The sequence below is a fragment of the Bactrocera tryoni genome, chromosome 2, assembly GCF_016617805.1.
Source record: "Bactrocera tryoni isolate S06 chromosome 2, CSIRO_BtryS06_freeze2, whole genome shotgun sequence".
Classification (NCBI taxonomy): domain Eukaryota; kingdom Metazoa; phylum Arthropoda; class Insecta; order Diptera; family Tephritidae; genus Bactrocera; species Bactrocera tryoni.
Genome location: NC_052500.1, coordinates 84,803,147 through 84,825,315, shown reverse-complemented (window position 1 = coordinate 84,825,315; position 22,169 = coordinate 84,803,147). Strand labels below are relative to the sequence as shown.

At 34.9% G+C, this 22,169-nt stretch overlaps 1 protein-coding gene across 4 annotated transcripts in view; it reads left to right on the top strand.

Annotated features, from left to right (window-relative positions):
• LOC120769806 overlaps nucleotides 1–22,169 on the top strand; it is a 271,930-nt gene that overhangs the window by 133,933 nt on the left and 115,828 nt on the right. Inside the window, exon 1 of one of the 4 annotated variants that reach the window (XM_040097007.1) lies at nucleotides 14,408–14,536. The exons of 2 other annotated variants lie outside the window; for them this stretch is intronic. The gene's annotated coding sequence lies outside the window, so the exon portion shown is untranslated. One more of the 4 variants, XM_040097004.1, reaches the window with a different exon arrangement.

Below are 22,169 nucleotides of genomic sequence, written 5' to 3'. Positions count from 1 at the left end.
CGAAATTAAAAAAAAAACCAGCTACAGATGAGTATTCACTTTGGTATTAAGTTTGGTTTAGTGCTGGTATATACATACATATGTACCTTTATATGACAGACATTTTTGTTTTCGCAACAATTTTATTGCATTTTGGCCCAAAAATGAAAACTCAAAAACCGAAGTGTAAATTGTGCCCACAAGTTGAGGGGCACAAAAACGCCCTGTTGTTTTTTCAACCACATTTATTACCAAGCATGCAAACGAGGCTGCTTCATATCCGGTTGAAACGCTGACCGGCACGGCACTCCAACAGCCACTTAGGGTCGGCACACCCCAACCACCAATCGGCCCGCGCGTCTGATATAAATCATTAAAACTTAATGCATCCCAATGGACTAATAAAACATGACCGCAAATTATTTCATGCTATCTGGAAGCAAGCGCGTGCCATTGTTCTTGGCGCTCCGGCGCTGGCTGGCGCATTCACGTTGTGCTCACGCCAATGAGTGGCGCATTTAAATGGATTGGGAGTGTTAATAGTGAAGAAACGAGCACTCGAGATTTTCGGAGTATCTTTTATATTGTTTCCCTTTTTACAGCACTATTATAACTTTTTTTTAAAGCGAAAGTGCTTAACTCCATATTTTAAATGATCCCTCGCGCCAACTATAGTTATAATTCCCTTCAATTCTTGGAGGCACCACAAAAGTGTTTACTCGTATTTTGGATTCAGTACTTTAAATTACCTAATATTTAATTTTTGAAAAATTATACAAGTAAAATGTTATACACCAATTGAGAAACTCTGTCAGTTCAAATATAATTCACTGTTGGTTTAAATTGAATTAAAGCGGCCAGCGCCTCGTGCACAGCATAGTTTGAATGAATTTAATAGTTTAGCGTTAATTTGGATTCTTTACGTAATAATATTTATAATTAATCCGTTTGACATTTTTTTGTAGACCTTTGACAGGCCAAGCGTGAAATCATCCATTCAAATAGCACATGAAGCGCACAGTCGAAATCGCATACCTCAATCTGACACTCTTTTGAAACTGTATACCTTTACTAAATATATACATATGTATGTACATATGTATGTTTGTATACATATATGTATTTTAGGGTGAGGCAAAAAGACTTAACTATGAATTTGATGTGTTACAATGAGCGTATAATCATAGAAAGATCTGCAAGGCAAGATGTTTAGCTTAATTTTATAATGCCTTTTGAATTCAAATAACACACAAAAATCCTTTTTGGTTAAAGAAATACCATAACTATTGAACCGTTTGCGTCAAAATGGTTTACGGCTTCTTATAAGGAACAAATACATATATCTCTAGGGGATTTTTCAATTAAAAAATTCGAATATTTTTCTCTGCATACAAGGCAAGATGTGTCTAAAAAAATACCTTAGGGATATTTTGTTTTGAATGCAAAATGAATAACATTGTAAGGCAAAATGTTAACAACATTTCAAGAGGATACTTAAACCCCATTTAAATAACACGTAAAAAATATTTTTCATTAAAAATGCCATAACGTTGAAATAAACCTCAGAAATATTTTTTGCAATTAAAAAATTAATTTGTTTTATTTCTAACAAAAAATAAAAAATGAACCGTTTAAACAGAACTTTTTAATCGCAGATTCTTGTTTTGCATAAAATTTTCTAAAAGACTTACCTCAGGAGTACCGGGATTTAAATAATAGTTAATCTGTTATATTTGTATAATATCACAACAGAAGACTGAGACCTTTTTTCGTATAAGTTCGAAATGCATGCATGCAATGTTACTCCTGAATTGCTTAACTCTATATGTTTATTCGAAAAACGACGGCAGTCTTATCGTTAATTAAATAACTTTATTCAGTTGCTTTTGTGATAGTGGCATAAAAGTCTCACCCGATTGTCCTAATAATGGACTATCTGAAGTAAATGGTCTGTTGTGTCTGTTGTGGTGCCTAATCATAATAATCAGTTCCTAAGTGCCTCGAGCATGTCAGAAATTTGTTGAGATGGGTATTATCAGTAGGCTATGTCTTTTGGATCGCTAAGGGTAAGATTATCGAGATGTTTCAGTCCAGACAATAGAGGAGAAAGTGCCTGAATGTTTCCACCTCACCCTTTTCCATACAACTGTGGTTGTAAAAGTTCGGCAGGATTTAAGGCCTTACTGCATGAATGTCTATTGGGCATTATTACATTCGGAATTTTTTTAATTTTTCTTTTATTTAAAAATAGTAGTGACACTTATCTTAACACCTACATTCGTTTTGCCAGTTTTTCGGCTCACCTTAATGCATTCTAATAATCATGGCTAACAATTTTGTCTTTTTTTTGTGTCGAAAATTATTTGAAAATTTAATTACTTTGTGAATATTATCTTCACATGCTTTGTCTGTGGAATGCAGTGATGTGCAAAAAGTAGCTATTTAACAATTTAGATTGCATAATCACTATTCTGAATATAGCACATAAAATATTAAAATTCGCGAAATCAAAATAATTACCAATTCGTATAAAAATAAAAAAAACAACGATTTTGTACGCCATTTGGTAACAAAAAAGTAAGATTTCGACAGCATTAAAATTGCTTATGGTAAATGAAAAGCAATATTTTGATATAAAAAAACAGTGTTCACTGTCAGGGGTTGCTTGGGTTTCGTCGAGCAAAAATTAAATTTTTTTACAAACTTCTTATTATTGCAAAGATAGATATTTTTCAGATTTTGTGACATTTCCAAAGAAAAATATTCAAAATTCGACCATTACGACGTCATTTCCGGCATCTCCACGGAAAAAAGAGTCTCCGAGTTGGTCCACCACTTTTTGCCATTTTTCCGCTAGATAATAATTTCAAAATATAACGAATTTCTTAATTATTTTCATTTATTTTTGAACAGCTGTAACTTTTATTCAACTTCCCCGAATTTTGTTTTGCGAAATGTAGCTCAATATCTCAGCGCACACCTGCAACGTTATAGTATGACACAATGTGATTGGTAGCACTGGAGATATACGACTGCAACGACTTCTATTGACAAAATACGAAACGATTTTTTCGACTACCCAGTAGATAGGTTATAGAATTAAATAAGAAAAAAACACCGTGAAACTCAGGTAGACCTTTCGACCATGTAATCGCAAATTAAGATAATTACAATCGCAAAAATTGTGTACATGGTACTAGGTGTTGGGTTTATCTCTGAAAGACTTTGTATTATATTGAGTTGAAAACGTAGTGGTAATTGCTAATTTTGACTAAGATGACATAACCTCATCACTTAACTGCCACTACTCCAATTACATAATAATAATAATTTTTATTTTCATTTTATTATTTTGCATTAAATTAAAATTTCAGTACTTCACTGTTAAGCTCTTTTGAAATGTGGTCAAGTGATTATCAAAATTAAATTTGCATAAATTTAATTAAAATTAATTAATTTAGTAGTCGTTATTAAAATATCCAAAACCGCATGACGCTCAAGCAAGTTTTTGCAGATAAATACGAGTAGAATTCAAAATATGCCATTGTCAAAATCAGCTAACCGCAAATACGTTTAGTGTTCGAAATTGTCAAAAATGTGAATGAATAAAAAATTAATACACTTACATTTTCGAACGTTTAACCAAATCCAAAGGATCCACTAAACTCCAGAACGCATGTCATTTCGCACATGTAAACAAGTAATTCCTCGCACAACCGAGGCGAGGCGCTTCCTTGCGTCATTTCATATTGGATTTAACTGTGTACGAGTATTTGTGTATTTGTTTTGGCTGCACGCTCGCACGCACGATTACATCACTTGAATATTCCGCTTGCATGGAGTTGAACTAACTTAACACATTTTATAAGCACTTAATGCAAAATATTTCTAACCAAATAATGCTATATTTGTTTGGAGGCAAGTTTTGCATAGCAAGCCAAGCGTGGAGGGTTAAGTGCATGGCGTGTGCGTGCGTGTGTGTCTGTGTGTGTGCATGTAAATGTACTGCATTTCTTTGCGAATTTGTGTGTTTTTATTGTTGTAGCTGAGATTTTGTGCGCTACGCTCATTCATTTGCAGAATTTCGCACGTACAGAGCATAAAATCTCATGAAAACAAATGCCAAAGTGTTTGATGTAGTGCGTGTTTGTGCGCCTCCGACTGTATGTGTGTGCGTTAAATTCACTCGGTATGTGTTGGTGTGCAGTTGCCTTGCACGCCGGCGGAATGTTGAGCATTTACTCTTGTTGTAGTTGCTTAAAATATTTTCGTGCTTTGATTTAGTTTGCTATGCAATTGCATTTTCTAGTAGTTACATAAAACAACAACAATAATAAATGCATCAAACAGCGAATAAATTATAAAAGAAGTTTGCAAGCACAAAAAGCTCACAAAAAATTTAGTCCGCACAGTCGTTATTGAGGAACTAAAATTAGCCGCACTTGAAGGTCCCTTGCGATCTTACTTAGTAAGGCATTCTAGTAAGCTTCGAAGTAAGTTAACAGCAAGGCTTTCAACCATGTGTTAAGCAATTATACGCAAGTGGATATATTTAAAAAAAAATCATACTCTGCACATGGTATATTTAGTTTGCCACGATGTTTATTGCACCCAGAAGGAAATATCGGAGACTCTATTAAATATATATACATATATAAATTAACAGTATGACGAACTTAGTCGATTAAGCCATGCCCATCTGTCTTTTCGTGTAAGTTTTTGACATCGATCTGCACATATCCTGTTCTCTGCTGATTTCTCAGAATCGCCGATATCCGACCACATTAGCATAGAGTCATACACTTTTCAGTTAACGGGATATATGTATTCACGAAATTTGAGTTGAAGTAATGTGGCAACGATGTAATCTCCGAAGAAATTGTTCAGATAATTATATGTAGCATATAACTCTATACAAACTAAGTCATCAAAATCAAGTTTAAGGAATCTTTTGTGAATGGGAAGGGTATTAAAGCTCCGGTGCAACCGTTGCAAGCGTTCTTTTTTCTTTTTTTTTTGCATATTTCTTATCGAATTGATTCCGCAATTAGTTTAGGAATATGAGCCTATTTTTACGAATTTTTTAAGTTAGTACAATTGGCTCCTCCTCTCGTTTTACTCGAAGTCTCCTTTCAGAGCCGCAGATGAAAATTTTCTTCTGAGGTCAAATAAATAAAAGTTTTGGAATTAATTTAACATTTTTAGGCCACTTAGAAGTGAAAATTTTTTCCGATCATCACCTCTAATCATACATATAGTAAAATAATAAGCTTGCCTGACTGTTGTTATTGTTATTCTAGTGTTTGGTTGTTGGTGAGGCCCAGGAAACGAACTATTTCGACGTGGTCGGAGCACAGGGAGGAGGATGTTAGATCAGTGGAGTTCATGTGCATGTAAAGAGGTGGTTATTATCATGCGGAAACTCATTGCTTGCTGAACATAAATATATTTTGTATGGCAAGGCCGATTCTGAATAAGTACGAGCTTAACCTGCTTCAATATCCAGAACAAAGTCGCACAATGGAGACTCTAGATTCTCTTGGCATCTCGAGTTCTTCGTCTGCAATGGGTGGTGGTTTGACTCCAAGTACGCCATTTACTAAGAGGGAGCCCTCCAAGGTGTTAATATCTCCACTGTGAATGGCGGTCGGTGCATGTTTGTAGTGAGATACGAAGTCGTCAACTTAGTCAAGAAAGGATCTCATGAAGTTCGCAGAAGGCGGCTCCGCTTCAAGCAGACGACTGCAAGAATGGTTTCTGCGAAAACTTCCCAGTAGAAATTTGGAGAAAAACAGAAACTTGCTTGGAGAGTAGTTCGTACACGGCGAGACGTGTAAGTGTTCCACCGGCGCCATCAAGCAGCATCCTATAATATTTCGGAGTGCAGTGTCAAAACGTCTAAAGCATCTCCGTCTGTGTTCCAAGCCAACACCAAAAATTCTGGTATTATTGACAGCTGGAATTTTAACGTCATCGACTGTAATGTTAAGATCCAGTATGTACTCCTTCGCCCAGTTCGCGAATAGAATCACTGCGGATTTAGTTGGCAGAGTATCAAGTTCCTTGCAGAGAAGAAGCGAGAAAGGTCGGAGAGATATCCGTTTACTTTTGAGAATACGTCATCGATTCCATTGGCCGTCGTCAAAATTGTGCATTCATCAGCGTACTTGGTGATAAAAATTCCCTCTCGGTGTTACAGAAACTTGACCGCTTGTGTAATTCTTCTTTATTTGGAATTTCGACTTCGACACAGTACGGATGATTGCCAAACGCTCAGGTAGTTCATGGTCCACCTTTTTAGGTTTGGCGGGAGCGTAGATTGTTCTATGTCCTCAAGTAGCATCAGGGGCGGATCCAGAGCAGAATTTTGAGTGGGTGAATTATACATACATACATATAATTGTGTACTTGCAACTCAAAGTCCTTCGCGGAGTGTCACTTATGATGGAAATAATGTATAACTCTTCAATTTTTGGATCCGCCCATGAGTAGCGTTGTGTGTTTTACCGTGTCAAAAGCTTTTGACAAGCCTTTTTCGGCTTTTAGATTTGATATAATTTTAAGCAAAAAATCTTGTTCACTGCCAGACACGTCTTTTCGGAATTTTTTCTGGAGGCCGCCTACGGGATCAAGGGAATCTAATTTTTTTTTTTAATATATAACTGACTATTAAATTTCATAGACTTATTTAGGAAGCGGAAACTCGTTAACACTTAGCAAATTGTATATTTTTAGTATGTACATAGATGAACACCATTTTATATGCTTCCGCCGATGAACTGCTACACACAAGTAGAGGAGCTTCGTTGGGCTCTACCACAACAGCGTATTCTACGGAACTTTTTGTTATTGTTTTTGTTTTTTATGTGCTCACATTGCCTTTCAGGAACACACAGAACTTTACTTTTACTTTTTACTAACTATTTCGTTAGTTTTTATTTTAAGATTAATTTGTTACTTTTTAGTTCACTTTTTGTTGCTCGGAATTTAACAAATTTGTTTTCGGCACGTACATACATACGTATCTACATATATTAAGTACATACGTTGCGCATTTATCCTAAAGAGAAGCTGAAAGTAAATCAAAAGCATAGCTAAATAATATAAAATAAAAGCAGCAGTAAAGTTGAGGAATTTGTGCATATTTGAAAATTTTAATTTCAGTACAGACATATACATACATACATACATACAATACGAACATGCATTAGTGTTGGTAGCATGTTGTACATTAAAGCATGTATTCCGAGTCCGAGCAGTTCGACAAGGAATTTTGTAACTAATGGCCACATCTTGCAGGCGAATGTGAATTTGAAATTAGTTGTTGTTGGATCCAAATGTCTGACATAAAACATATTTACACATATAATACAAAAATTGGTCTAGAAATATTTTAAATTGTACTGATACGAATCTTGCGTCAAAAAAGTCCATAGTATCTTATAGTATCTTTTGCAGAAAATATCTATAAGCCGCTATCTATTTTATGTACTTCTGTTAAATATTTCTGAAAATAGAAATGGTTTTTAATAATAACTCAAATTATTGCATGTAAATTTTTAATGCGTCCTTGGAATGCTTGTTACTACCATAAGAATTGCTGTAGACTCACAATATTTCACATTGACCTATATTATTTTGAGGCCAACTTAGTTTAAGTGTTAAATTATTTTCACAAACGTAAATATATATGTACATATATACTATATACTTGTATATCCTCACTTAAAATGCAAACTAACGTAACATCACTTTTCATAAGTTAACCAGCGAAGGAAAAACATTATACTCGTAATAGAAACTACTCATACTGAATCAAATTTTGAGTTTTGGTTATAAAATGATTATATATTAGTTATTATATCTGACAGCGATTTTCGAGGTTTTTTTTATGATACGTTGCTTTGTCATTTTGGATCAAAATTTGAGTTTTGGTTATAAATTGGTTATACATGGGTAGCATATACTCATATCGAAACAAAAAAAAAATTGTATTTGGGTTTTTGAACTTTAGTTTTGATTATAAAATGATTATTATATCTCACAGGTTATTATATTATATTTTAGTTATTATATCTGAAACAAAACTTTAGTCTTGGTTATAAATTGGTTATATATTGGTTGTTATTAGCGATTTTCGAGTTTTTTTCATGATACGTTGTTTTGCATCTTAGCTGACGATATACATATATAGTAGTGCACATTATGCTCTTATGGTAGAGGATATTCACAGCACATGTTTGAAACATGCGGCCATTACTGCTTTTTTAGCAAAGAAAAGATACACAAGCTCATTAAATTTAAATAAAATGAAATGATATTGATGAAACGTCCCTGCTTGAATGCAAAGCTAGACAGACACGCACGTTTAAGCATCATCTATCAAATATAAGAGTGGCAAGTCTGCATTTGAAAAATCAAAGTAAAAACTGAAATTAAAATATTTTTCAGCTACCCTTGCTCCTAAAGTTCATTACAAATAAGGGCAAGCATTGCCAAGAAGCATTTATAAATACTCATAATTCACAGTGTATAGTAATGTGAAGTATTATTATGAATAAGCACGAAAATACAAAGTGAAGGTTTTTAATTACTACAAAAATGATAATGAATCTTCAGTTTTCGCATAGCATCAGGGCCGAAAGAGCATATGCTATAAATACAAGCTTTCGATGTGATGTTTTCAAGCCTGCCTATTAATTTATTTACATAACGGTACGCCGCAAAGGAAAGTAATTATGTGTACTACAAAGCTTGTTTTACTCGTATTTCAGTTGCACCGATATTAAAGTTGTCCGCAAAGCAAAACAAAGGTTAACATCCAGGTGAAAAATATTTTTCAAGGTTGCTTTGTTCATGGATTTAATTACGATTTTCTAAATCTCATCTTTTTATCCGTGCGTTGCACGAAAACCAATTTATTTTGCATTGCAATATCAATTTGTAGTTAAGCCGTTAGTAAAACTCTCAAAACACAATGGCAGAAACAGATAGGTATCACGCTGTGCGACATGATAGCGCAGCGGCTATACCCGCAGGCATTTTGTATATCGATTAGTTGAACAATTTTTCCCGCTAGTTTTTGTTCAACGTATGAAATAACATTCATTTGCTAACCTCACTTTCCCGAGCATTTATTTTTCATTTCGACGCTGTCAAATCGGCTCAACATATTTTTTGACCCCTCGCTGTATGACAAAATGCGCTGCGCCCATCGTGTGCGGCTACGCTTGACTGTTTTTGCTCTCAAGCACCTTCGGCGCATCGAGATATTATTGCTAGGTTTAGCTGTTGATTCAAGCTTGATTTTTTCCTGTTTGCCTTTTATAAAAAATCCCATTCAACTATGCAATGGTGTTGGTGCTCTCACCATCGATTGTAACAGCGAGTTTGATAGAATTGCGTTTGCGTTGTCGCCGGGGTAACCAAATAGTCGTGTGTTTTGCCGGCCGCTCGTGCAATATGTGTGGAACTGGAGTTCAGTTTCAAGTGAAATTTTGTACTCGATTCAGCATAGGTTTTATTATTCCTAAAGAGTTTGAAATTTGTACTTAGTGTAAATTACCCTAAACTGCAATGTTTTTCCTTTGTCAACACTTAAAAACAATTTATGCCAAAGCACGTTGCACCACTACAATATTGACTGATTTTTTCTATTCCCTTAGACTTAAAATTAAAACCACACACACAATCATGACAGCATACAAATAAATGCGGTCTCGTATAAATGGCGTAACCCCATTTGAGAATTTTTCAAAATAGAATCAATTCCCTTATGTACGGCCACATATATACATACATACATATGTCGCTTTATAATGGGTTTCTGCGGTTGCCCCGGCCTTCCTTCGGCGCCGTCAGACTATTTGGGTTGAACCATTGATTGGTTTTTTGATTTCGGCGTTTGCCGCGATTTTCCGCTAATAGTTATTTGCCACACCCCCCTGCTGTCGCTCCCATTTACAAATATTGTTTTATATTAATTTCCTTCGCATATATGAAAAGGGACTCAAAACCAAAATGGACGGTTGCAATATGCACATTTCATTCTTTTTCAGTTTTGATGGTGCTGGTGCTTCAGTGGCATTACTATTTATGTACATAGTGTGACTTTGGAAAACATTCACTGTTACAAACATCGCTGTTGTGTTTTCGTATTATGTTCGCTTAATCTAAATCGCTCTAAAATATTGAAAACAATGCTTTTCAATTAATCCGATTATTTTGGTCCCGAAAGTGAAAAGCACAATTTTTAGCTAGAACGTCACTTAGAGCTCTACACACATACATACATAAGCAGAGCGCATTTTACTTTAGTTTTGTAAAAAAAAGTTCTAAAAATATTGCATACAGGAGTTCAAACCCTTCCTTTAAATCACGTATGTATATATTTTTGTATAAATTTGGGTTGCTCTAATACTCTAGTTTAGTTTAGTGAATATTCGGCTAGGAATTATTTATAAACTGAAAGTATACTGAAAAGGCTCTAGGAGCAAATATGAAAATATGAAAATAGAGGGCGATCAATTTCGAGGTTCCCAACTTTTTTAAAGAAAAAACACAGAAACTTCAAATCTAAAGGTAAATGTTTAGTATCATTCAAAAGAATGATAAATCAATTTTGTATGGCTCGTTCGAGCATTTCGACTGGTAACTGGCGAATAACAAGGTTTGAATCAAAGTACAATTAGACTTTACATATCCCCTCAGGAAAAAGTCTAACGGTGTGATATCACACGATCCTGGTTGATATGTATCACACCAAACTAAATGTCGCCAAGATAACAAGCTTCAATGTCACACATCAACTAATTTGCGATAGCGGTCGCCATTGAAGGTTACGTACTCCCCGGCATCATTTTTGAAGAAATATGAACCGATGATTCCAGCGACTCACAAACCACACCAAGCCGTTGTTTTTTCTGGATGAAAAGACAGCTCTTGAATCTTTTCAGGCTGTTCTTCGTCCCAAATGCGTTAATTTCGCTTGTTGATACCCATTGAGCTTTCAATTTAAGATCTCGCTAAATCGTTCCATACGTCATACATAGGAGCATTTGGTCTCATAAACCGGACAAAATTATTTAAAGTGATTTTATGAATGAAAATGAATCAAAATGCATGATTGAATATAATATAGCATATATTCAAATAAAACAAGTAAGGGAGGGCTAGTTTCGGGTGCAACCGAACATTTTATATTGAATATATTTGAGTAGTGGGTAGTATCGACCAGATTTTATCTATTTTTGCTCATCCCATATACTTCCAATATGCCACATACTCAAAGAAACGTTCCCTAGGTTTCATTAAGGTACCTTACATACAATCATATGGAGCAAGTCCAAGTGGATGTTCAAGTTTTCGCCGAATCGTATCTATTTTAGTCGCAAAGACACATTGTTATGAATAAAACATGTTCCGAAATTTTCATTGAGATGACTCAAATATTGGCAGATATATCCAGCATAAAGTGACTTAGAAGTTTGAAATTCTTTATATTAGTTATATGGGAGCTCAGGGAAGTATTGACTCGATTCCACCCATTTTGGATACGCAGAATTACTACAGCAAGAAAAGGATTATATCTGAATTTTTATTGCATATCTCACACTTTGAGCGATATTTTCGGTCAATTATGTTCACCATAAGTTGAGCGAAGCGGGCGAAATACATTCTTTACAGAACATGAATTTTCATAATAAAGTTGAACGATGATTTGTAAACGTTTTTCAGATGTAGTAAATCTTTCCATGATGAAATGCTAAACAATACTGAACAAAAATAATATAACAGCTTGACTCGACTCATTCGAGATCTGTCAAAAACAGGCTATTGAAAAAATTACCTCTACTTAACTTCAGTATAAATTAAGAAATTCTAAAACTGTAATTTCGTAGAAGAGATCACAGTAGCGTGCGACATCTCTGAGCTAACAATTGTTTAAAAGTGGGCGTGGCCCTGCCTGCTAAATAGTTTAATGAAGAAGTATAACAATTGGATAATGCGTTTGTCATCGCCCACTTTTATGTCAAATTCTATAACTCACGAACCACTTGACGGATTTTAATAAAATTTGATGCATGAGATAACTAATACTAGTCTTATTATGTACTATGAAAATGGAAATGCGGTGACAATCACACCTGTTTCTAAATAAAAAATTGGTTTATTCCATCTGTTATCAAATCCATTCTATTGGCCAATGCGTACATAAGGTATCTTAATGATATTGACATAAAATGTACATATGTTGTTCTTGTTGCAACGGGTACATAATCCTTGCTAAGATGGTATGCATTAGATCAATTGTCATCGACGTCACCCAATGGTAGGCCCAGAAAGCGTGGGCCAACTAAAGGGAGAAGGGTGTCAAATGTGTAGCGTTAACATGCAAATAAATGGCTAGAATATTGCGTCTGGATAAGTTAAAAACCCAGCAAGAACTGCTTGCTAGTTTGGCGATAATCGCGATCGCATGTGGAGTGAAGGACCACAGGCAGTTGAAAGTCACATCTAAAATTTAAGGGTTATTGACAGTCGGAATCATAAAGCCATCGACTGCAGCTTGTGCATATGGTCACTGTGGATTTTGTGGGGATAGTGGTAAGTTCCGTGCAGCGAGGAAGCGAGAAAGATCGGAGAGATAGCCGTTTACGTTTGAGAACATACCATCGATTCCATTACCCGACGTCATTGCAATCATCAGCGTACGAGGTGATAGTAATTCCCTCTGGTGGTTGCGGGAGTTTCGGTATGTAGAAGTTGCACAGTAACGGGGAGAGGGCACCTTCCTGCGGGACCCGTTGTTTAATTCTTCCCTGTTTTGAGTTTTTACCTCAAAATACGCATAATTGACGTCCGCTCAGATAGTTCATAGTCCACTTCCTCAGCCCTGGAGGGAGCGTGGATTTTTCGATGTCCTCAAGTAGCTGTGTACTTTTTGGAAGCCATGCTGGTGGTTTGCTAGATTCAAGTGATATGTGAAGGTCGGGAGTGGCAAGGCATCAAATTTCTACAAATTTCTTTTCTAAAATGAAGAAAATCAGGATACTACTTTCCCTAGTTTCAATGTATCTAAAATTCGGATTTTGAAACATCCGCCTGATTTTGTAACTTAGATATTGGTCAATCTATATGGTTTCTTAATTTGTAATTGCGAGATTATAAAATGTTCGGTTACACGCGAACTTAGCATTTCCTTACTTGTTTAATTGCGGATTTTAATAATTTTCTTCACCGATTTTGTGTAATTCTGTAATAGCTCATAACTTATCATTACTTTTGAGCAAAAAAAATAAATAAATAGTGATTATTTACAATTTTAAGATTTATCCAAAATAAAAATCAAATATTTAATATAACACATGTAATGATTACGGTCTAAGGTAAATACTATATTCTTAAAAAAACAGGTTTTTGTACCGTATCCATTTAAGAAATGCAGTTATAATTAATACCTTATTAAGCAAGATTTTACCGATAAAGTATATTTTTGAAGCCAAACTAACTTAGGGTTTACGTAAAAGATCTAATAATTTTATTTTGAAAAAAAAATAATAATAAAATACTCTTCCTTTCGTGACTAATTTTTAGGATCAAAACCCGTTAACTTAGCTAGAGAACTGTGTGTTCGCACAATAAAAGCATTATTTTGAAACATGACCCTTTCCAAATGTCACTCGTCTCCGAAAGTAGCTTATGGAATATGTACTGTATGTAGACTTCTTTCAGGGCAAAAATACTGGGAATTTTCGGACGTCACTGTGGTGCAATGAAACGATTACATTTCAAAATTTATCAACACTGCATTACATCATATATACATACATACATATTAGTTAATACTTAAATATTAGATCCCTCAAGGGTACCAAGGTTTTTATTTATTATTTTTAAATTTTTTCAAATTATCTTGTAGTATAAAATGCTCGTCCCGCTTGCATGCAATAACATAATTGGGCTTTTGTAGGGAATATAATAAATTGCAATCAACTCAGCACAACGGCTGAAAACACAGAGAATGCGATTATATGTTCTCTACAAAACTCAGCACTGCGATAGGCAACGACGCTGATACATTTGGCTAACCGGGAGAACTATGTAAATAACAGCTGTTTTCTGTGTCGTTGCTAAACTACTGCTTTTCTCTGTAGACCGCACTCACTGCTGATAACATGCTTTCTTGATGATTGCGTTCTCCGTAGGCTGAATTGAAACGAAAGCTAACCGACAATAACAACACCCCCAATGGTTACCTTCGTGACTTCGCCTGTTCAAACCACGTTGTTGCTCTTGTTGGTGTTGATAACGAAGGCACATAGCAAGCACATCGCCTGGCGCTTCGTTCGCCTACTCGTTTCATACGTGTGCACTCTGTGTGGAGCCGATGCTGGGCAGCAGCTTCAGTTGCTTTGATGTTGTCAAAACGTAAGGACACTTCGTGAAGTGATAGAACGGGTGTATACGAATGCTTTACGCTGATTTTGTGTCGATACTAGTGTGCCAATTGCTGATAATGATGACGCAGTGGCGTTCGAGTTGAGATTTTCGTTCGGTAAATAAGTATAAATTTTTTTAATAAAATAAGTGATTTCATGTGTCATAAAAAGCTAATAACGTTTAACAAAATCAAACACTCGTATGAGCTAATCAACAACATTCGTAAAAGTCATGCATGAGTAAGTGTATTCATGTTTGTGCACGTTTTGTTATGCAAATTAAACCAGTCAAAGTTCAACAAAAAAGTCTTTTAATAAAATAAAAGTACTAAATTAAAGTTCGTTCATTCAGTAAAAACAGTCAGCAAAAGTTCAGTAAATATTTCGTAAATGTCGGACATAAATCAAGCAAATCCAAAACCAGCACGAGCGCAATTTGCGAACTTCAAATGTTTGTTTCATTGTTGAGGGTGTTTACCAAAAACACAAAAACAGTGACCTGAAGCGTTTGCCGTGATTTCGACAGCATTTCAACAGAATTTTCGTGTTGCTGTAGTTACGGGTGTTCAAATGCTAACATTTCTAACTTATTATTTTGCTTTGTGTTTATGCAGCAGTGCAGCACTTCGTGTATGTGTGAAATTGCAATAATTCATAAATGCAACTGGGAATTGCGTTCGGCAAATTTTCAACTCAACGCAAGCTGGACTGAACTGAAATGAACTATACGAACTGCAGCGTTTTCCTCCTGATACACTGTGGCTGGCAGCCTCAGTGCCCTGGTACCGTTGTCGGCAAATCGAATTAAACGCAAAAAAATCAAAAGCAACAAACTTACCCGTTAGCCGTAGTAGTTACATTACGAATCGTAAATTGTACGAGTGTATTCAGGATTGCAAGTTTGAAATTTTATTACGAATGCTGCACCATTGAGCCCGCTGCTACGTAGTGCATGGGCATGGTGTTGCAACTGCAAACAATTTCAAATTATACATATGTGCTAGTGTGCAATGTAAAGTCAAATCCAAAACATAAATTAAGAAACAAGTGAGAATATTGTGCGCAGTGAAAATTCTAAAATATAAAACAATTCTTATTGCGCAAACATACAAACAAAAATTATATTTCCTGTCACAGTTGCAACAACTTCAAAACCGCAGTCGAGCAGCGCAAAACAAACACAACAGGCATTGCTGCCAAACATAAAAATGCATGATTTGTTATCCCGAAGGTAAATATTTACTGAAAATTGCTAACACAATTGTGTTTGCTATCAAATATTTGCTGTTTACAGGTGCAACGGTCAACTTTACCTAAGTACATAGATACATACGCATAATTTCATTTTAACATTCCCAGAAAGTATGTTAGGTTCCAGTGTGTTATCTTTAGCTTACATTTTCTAACTTTTTTTTATAAAATTATCCAAAAAGTTCGAGCTTTAGTTTATCCTTCAGACAGATGAAGGATTCTTTGGAAAATACATTCTGAGCATTCGCCGTAGTATGATTAAGCAATGTCTTTATCTATATCTAGTGCTCAGAAAGAGAGCAACATATTTAAAAATCAATTACCTTTAACATGTAATATTTAAAACCATTTATGTTTTGGGTTCATTTTTATATTCATAATTTATTTAAAAGTGGATGATATAATTTTGTGGGAATCTTGGTATTTCATAATGTTTTTTACGAATTCTTTAAAAATTTTCCCCTACCGTCCCTGTTGGAAGAACTCGCTCGTGAAGAAATTTTAATCAAGATCTACATCTTCCGCCCTCTATGAAACTGTTCCATATCTTCGTCTCACGAAGAGTTTTTATATTTGTGTCATCTCTGTTTTTTTGTAATGCTTTGTGAGTTGTGAACATTGGCCTAACTAAAATGGAAGAATATTTCTAGAGATTGGGGTTTCTTCCAATCATCACAATTTATATAAAATAATAAGAGCAGCTCAATTCGACAAAAAAATAGCTTAATATACTCGTAGAAATAAGAAAAAAATATGTAGAGGCCAAAATTAATTTATTTTTCGCCCACGTCTATGTTTCGGTTAACTGATTTTAGTCGATATAACTCGTATGCATATACATATTTACTGAAAACCAGTAAAAATACATGCAAGTGTTACACTTTTTTTCAATTATAACGAAATGTGATATATCGTACTATTTTTCATTTTTCAAGTGCAAATTCAGTGATTTTTCAACTTCTAAGTTTTTCTTTGTTTTCACAATCTATTTATTCATTGTGTGAAATATTTATACTGGCTTACATTATTAGATTAACAGTTGTCGGTTTGCTCTTTTTAACGAGAATTCAGTTAGTTTGCCAGTAGCATGAAACCGTGTTAAAATGGAAGGTATTCATAAAAAGCTGCCCTCATACGCGCCGTACCACCTATCCGCAACATACACCACCCCACCCCACATAGCGCACAAAAACGCGTATTGAGCGGCATAGCTTGGTGTTGGCTTTGTTTCCTATTCGCATGGATGGGGCCCACTCTGTAAAGCAAAGGATGAAACAGAAAAGTAGAGATCGTCGAAAACCACGAGCTGCATATTATTTGGGTCAAACCGAGGGTAGCTGACTTAAAAAGTTAACCTAATAGTGATGCATTTCTATAGAAGACTCACACAAGCGCGTATACGTAGATACATATGTATGTATGGAGTAATATTATATTTGCTTGCACCAAGCCTACCGACATACATATGTACATACTCAATGATTTATTATATTAATCAAATCTCGTTTTATGCAGAAATAAAATGGATCACAAAAATATATTCAAATATTGTATTTGAAACACAGAGTAAATATAAAGATTTGTTATATTGTTATGTATATTTTTATGTTGTGTATATTTTTCTAATAGTTTGAAAGATCTAAGAATGATCGTTTTTTAATTTCAATCAGTTTAAAAAATTGTTTTTTCATACAGACATTGGTCTCGACAAATTTTTCGCTATTTAATAATATGATTATAATCCGTGTTATTCCGGCTGGTAAGATACTTTGTATTACAGAATTGTCTCGTACAGTCACAAATATAGGCAAAAAGGAGTCGTATAAGCTGGTTGAGAACCGATCTTGATTTTTTAAGATTTTATTCTTGAAACCCTTTTTATAAGAACATTTAGGAGTCGTCTTCAGCTCTTTTTGCGAATTTTATTTTATCTCTTCGATCGATTGAAAACGGGTTACACGGAGCGGCAATTTCAGTTTGGGGTACAAGAAAAAATTACACGGAGCCAATTATGTTGAATACGCTGGTTGATTGATGGTATTCATTGCGTTTTTCGCTATAAATTCGGTCAAATCGTAGCTCGATGCGATGGCGCATTATCATCGTGAAAAATTCATGAATTGTTCTTCCACAATTCCGGCCGTTTTTAACGGATGTTTATCGAAAAAAACTATGAGCCTCATCTTAAATTTTGACCGGCTTTGACGTGATTTTTTTTTGGTTTCTGCTCGATTTTTCCCTCCATTCTGATGATTGTTGACTTGTTTGCATATTAAACGCATAAATCGGCAGTTATAGTGCTGTCATGAATGTGGGACCGTAATTCGCACGACCATGCATGTTCAAAGAGTCCTGCTTACGATACTATTTTTGAAAAAAAAAATCACTTTTATCTGGACGAGTCGAGCAAGAACGCCTTCCATACCCAAAATATCCAGCAAAATGATCGAACGGATTCGTGAAGGATTTCGAGCTCTCTTGCCATCTCTGTAATACTTGCCTAGCGATTTTAAACCACCATATCCTTACTTTTTTAATATTGTCTTTAGTTCAAGAGGTCGTCATCCAGAACGAGGCATGTCTTTAACGATCTCTCGACGGTCTTTCCTGGACTTGTACCACTCGTAGACTTGTGTTTTTGATAAAATTGGATCACCCTTAGCCTTTTCCATTCGTATTGATTCTGCATACAAAATTTGGTTGTAAATAAAGTTTTTTAATGTAAAATTCTTTTTCTATTGTAAAAATCGCAACACACTACTGAGGTGTACCGACTTAAGCAGCTGCTTTAAAAAAACTGGTTGTAAGACCGCGCTCATGTTTGTCATATTAATTAAGGATAGTTCTACCAACTTAGCGAAATACGTTTTTTTTTTAAATATCAGTTACCCGGGGAATTTAATTACAATTTTTGGGCGCTTTTTCTTCTCAATGTATATTTGATAAATCCTAGCAAACTCCAGTACTCAATTTATTTTACTTCTATTATTTATTTTTTAAAATTAGATTATTTGAAAACTCGAATTAAAGCAAATGTGCAAAAAATTGCACTTAAAGTCGGCTTTTCTCTACACGCCTTGCTGTTTCGCATTTAACGTCAAGATTTTTTAAAAAAGTTACTATGTTACATTATAGCTTACTTGACCACAAAATACATAATATTACACTGAAGACATATTTACATAAACAAGTGAATGCCACGAGGCAAATGTCGCCAGTAAATACTTTTATGATACGAAAGCAGCAAGTCAAGGATTTCAGCAGTTTATGAGCGCATTCATGTAAAGTGAAGTTTTTGTCTGCGCGATTAAGTCGCTTGCTATCTACTTGTAGAGAAATGCCCGCGTATATATTTACATAAAAGCCAAAAACCTGTCAAAGTAGTTTGTTAGTTATGTGTTTATCCTTCGTTATAATTTGTTTGCATAAACTTTGTTATGACTGTTCTTTTATAGCCATTATTTATTATATTATGAAAAATTGGTAAAAAATACAAACACAATAGTACAATGGCCTAAAGAACCATTTGTGAATTGGCACACATATTTATGGATATAATATCTATGCATATATGTTATTTTTTGATTAAATAACCATATCTAGTTTACTTTCAATAACTATTTCACAGTATGTAATAGTTCATTCCTTTCAAATGACGCTCAACTATTTGTATAAAAGTGCTCATGTAAGGCTTACCATCTATCTAAGGCAAACACTTCGCAATTTTTTATATTTTTTTTATACCCAGAATATCCCCTTAAGTTTGCGCGAAGTTTGTAACCCCTAAAGAAAATGTCAGAGGCATTGGATCAGTTTGACGACTCGAGTAAACCAGATCCGTCTGCCCGTCCGTCTGTATATACACGAATTAGTGCTTCAGTTTTTTAGATAGCGATCTTAAATTTTGCGCTCGTTTCAATGCTGTGCTCATTTCTCGAAACGGCCGATATCGGATCACTATAGCATATACCATAGCTGTCATATGGACGATCGAAATCAAAGTCAAAATGAAGTTTTTGTATGCAAAATTTTTTTATTTGTGAAGATTATTGTTTTGATATTTGTGTTTTCTCGTTTAATTTTGACATTTCCCACATAAGCAAGTAGAATTTATTTTCGTCCGCCTGACGCATTTATTCATCACAACAAATACGCATTTAAAGCACAATTTTTATGGCTTTTTATCTGTTTACAGTGGACTTTTTTATTGGTCTTGCCATATAGTGCCTTTCTAAATTGAGCTTTTAGTAGCCTTTTGACTTTTTATGACTAATGAAATGTACAGTTATTTTGCGCTTTCTAACTTGAATATCATTCATACGTACGGGAGAATTACGTGTACAGGAATTTATTTATATGTACGAGTATATGTTATAAACAAGTGCAGGACATGTGACCGCTAGTGATGACTGCCGTGTAATGGTGGCTAGTAATACTCGAAGCCACGAAGACAAACTTTGAACATTCGAACTTAGCTTAGAGCGCATCGTTCGTTCCAATTGTCGAATAACATTTTTTTTACCTCATTTCCCCACCAAGGAAAGTTTTTTGAAGAGGAAAATCATCTTCTTGTTTCATGTTTTATAGCAAAATTGGATCGCTGAACCTAACCTCCTGGAAATTTTATTCTACAAGTATATACATTGATATGTGAAATATGTATGTATACTTATAACAATATAGAAAAAACTCATGTTTAATTGTCAGTCTTTTTAAGTCTTAAAATCACACCAACTTCACAGCCCGAACTATGTGACAACTAGTATAACACATTTTACATTTTTACTACTGAAGTTCACTTATATTCAATTAAATCTGTGGACAAATATTTGCCGTTAGGTAAAAAGCGTATCTGCGTCCACTGCGATTATCGATAGGCGCCTTAAGTACGCACAAATTGTTTCTCTGAGCACAAAGCGACAGACATTTCAACGCCATTGGTCGTGTTCCGCGATTAAAATCAAGGAAAAAGCTCGAAATAAATAAAACAAAGAAGAGCAAGCAGCAGCAACAAAAGCAATAAAGTGTCTTAAGTTCGCCCAAAATGCCAGGCAGAGCGTTGGAGGCAGGCGTTGCGGCGTTAAATGTGAATACAATATCGCCGCCGCACGACTAAGTGAATTTGCCGACAAGGTTTTACGCCTAAAACCATGCAAATTAAATTTAATGGAAATTTTATTTTCATTGTTTTTTTCTTTGCTTTTGCCCTGACTTTTTCAAAAGTCCGGCAGTTTTACACATTTTGATGCTTTTTTTATATTTTTATTTTATTAAGGGATGCTTTTCTCCTGCCCATTTTATTTCGCTAATAAGGTTTGTCGGCCACATAAAAGATGTTGTAATAAGTATTATAATGCAAAGCGAAAACGAAGGGCCGAGGATGAAATTCTGCATTTTAATAGCGTTCAGTTTGTAAAAAAACTAGAGCTTTATTTATTTTCGACCGGTGGTTAGAAGATGTAAGGCGAGTGAGCCAAAATTTGACAAGAGCTGTCTTTAACCGGTCTGACAATATAAGACCGAGCGTAATCACTATGGAAAATTATTGCCTCGTGTCTAGTCGCAAATTCTGAGCTTTTGTCGATAGAGAGCATACAGGGTATTACCTTGGCTATTTGTATTTTAGTTTGATTTGGCTAGATTAAACATATGATTTTTTGCTAAAACACATAGCATCACTTTTCATTAGCTTACAGGCGAAGCAAAACATTATAATAGAAAACACTCATTTTGGTTTTAAAATGGTTATATATGGCTTATATCTGCTGCGGAAGCCGAAACTTTTATGCTGCAAAGTAGTGAATCATTAGCAAAAAAACTCAATTTCGAGTTTTTGATGATACGTTATTTTGCATTTTAGATGACGATATATAAACTTTTCATCACCCACCGCAGGCTGATTTGAATAGGTCTTCTTCTTGTGACATTCAAGCATTATTTCTGATGTGTTTTTCAACGTCTTTTGACTTTAATTCATATGGCACCCCATTTGATTTCTTTTGTATATTTCCGGCTGCTCCTAAACACTTTATATGTTGATAGCTGCTTTAGTAACTCCCAAAGATTCTGTGACCTCATACAGTAATGCTTTCAGTTTATCTTCTTGTTCAAACTTTTTTGGTCATATAGAACGTTCTTTGTCTTGTATGTCGAAATCACCACATTGGAGCAAGTATAGCATGTACTTATGAATGCAACACCTATACACAAGTTTTTCGAAACATAAAATCTGCGTATATTTCCAAGAGTCCCAAGACCCAACTACTTAACTATCCCTGCACTTGCACGCAATTGATTGTCACCAATATCGCTCGATATACATACGTATGTAAGTTTGCACATATGAATGTGTGCATGTGTAAAGAGGTTTGAAAATTCTGTAGCATATGCATCTTACATTTTCAACGCCCTCTGCTGCTACTTTCTCCAAACCGAGTGTGAACATGCATTAGATTGAACGCCTCAATTGACGCTCAGTCGTCTGTGAAATTTATGTTT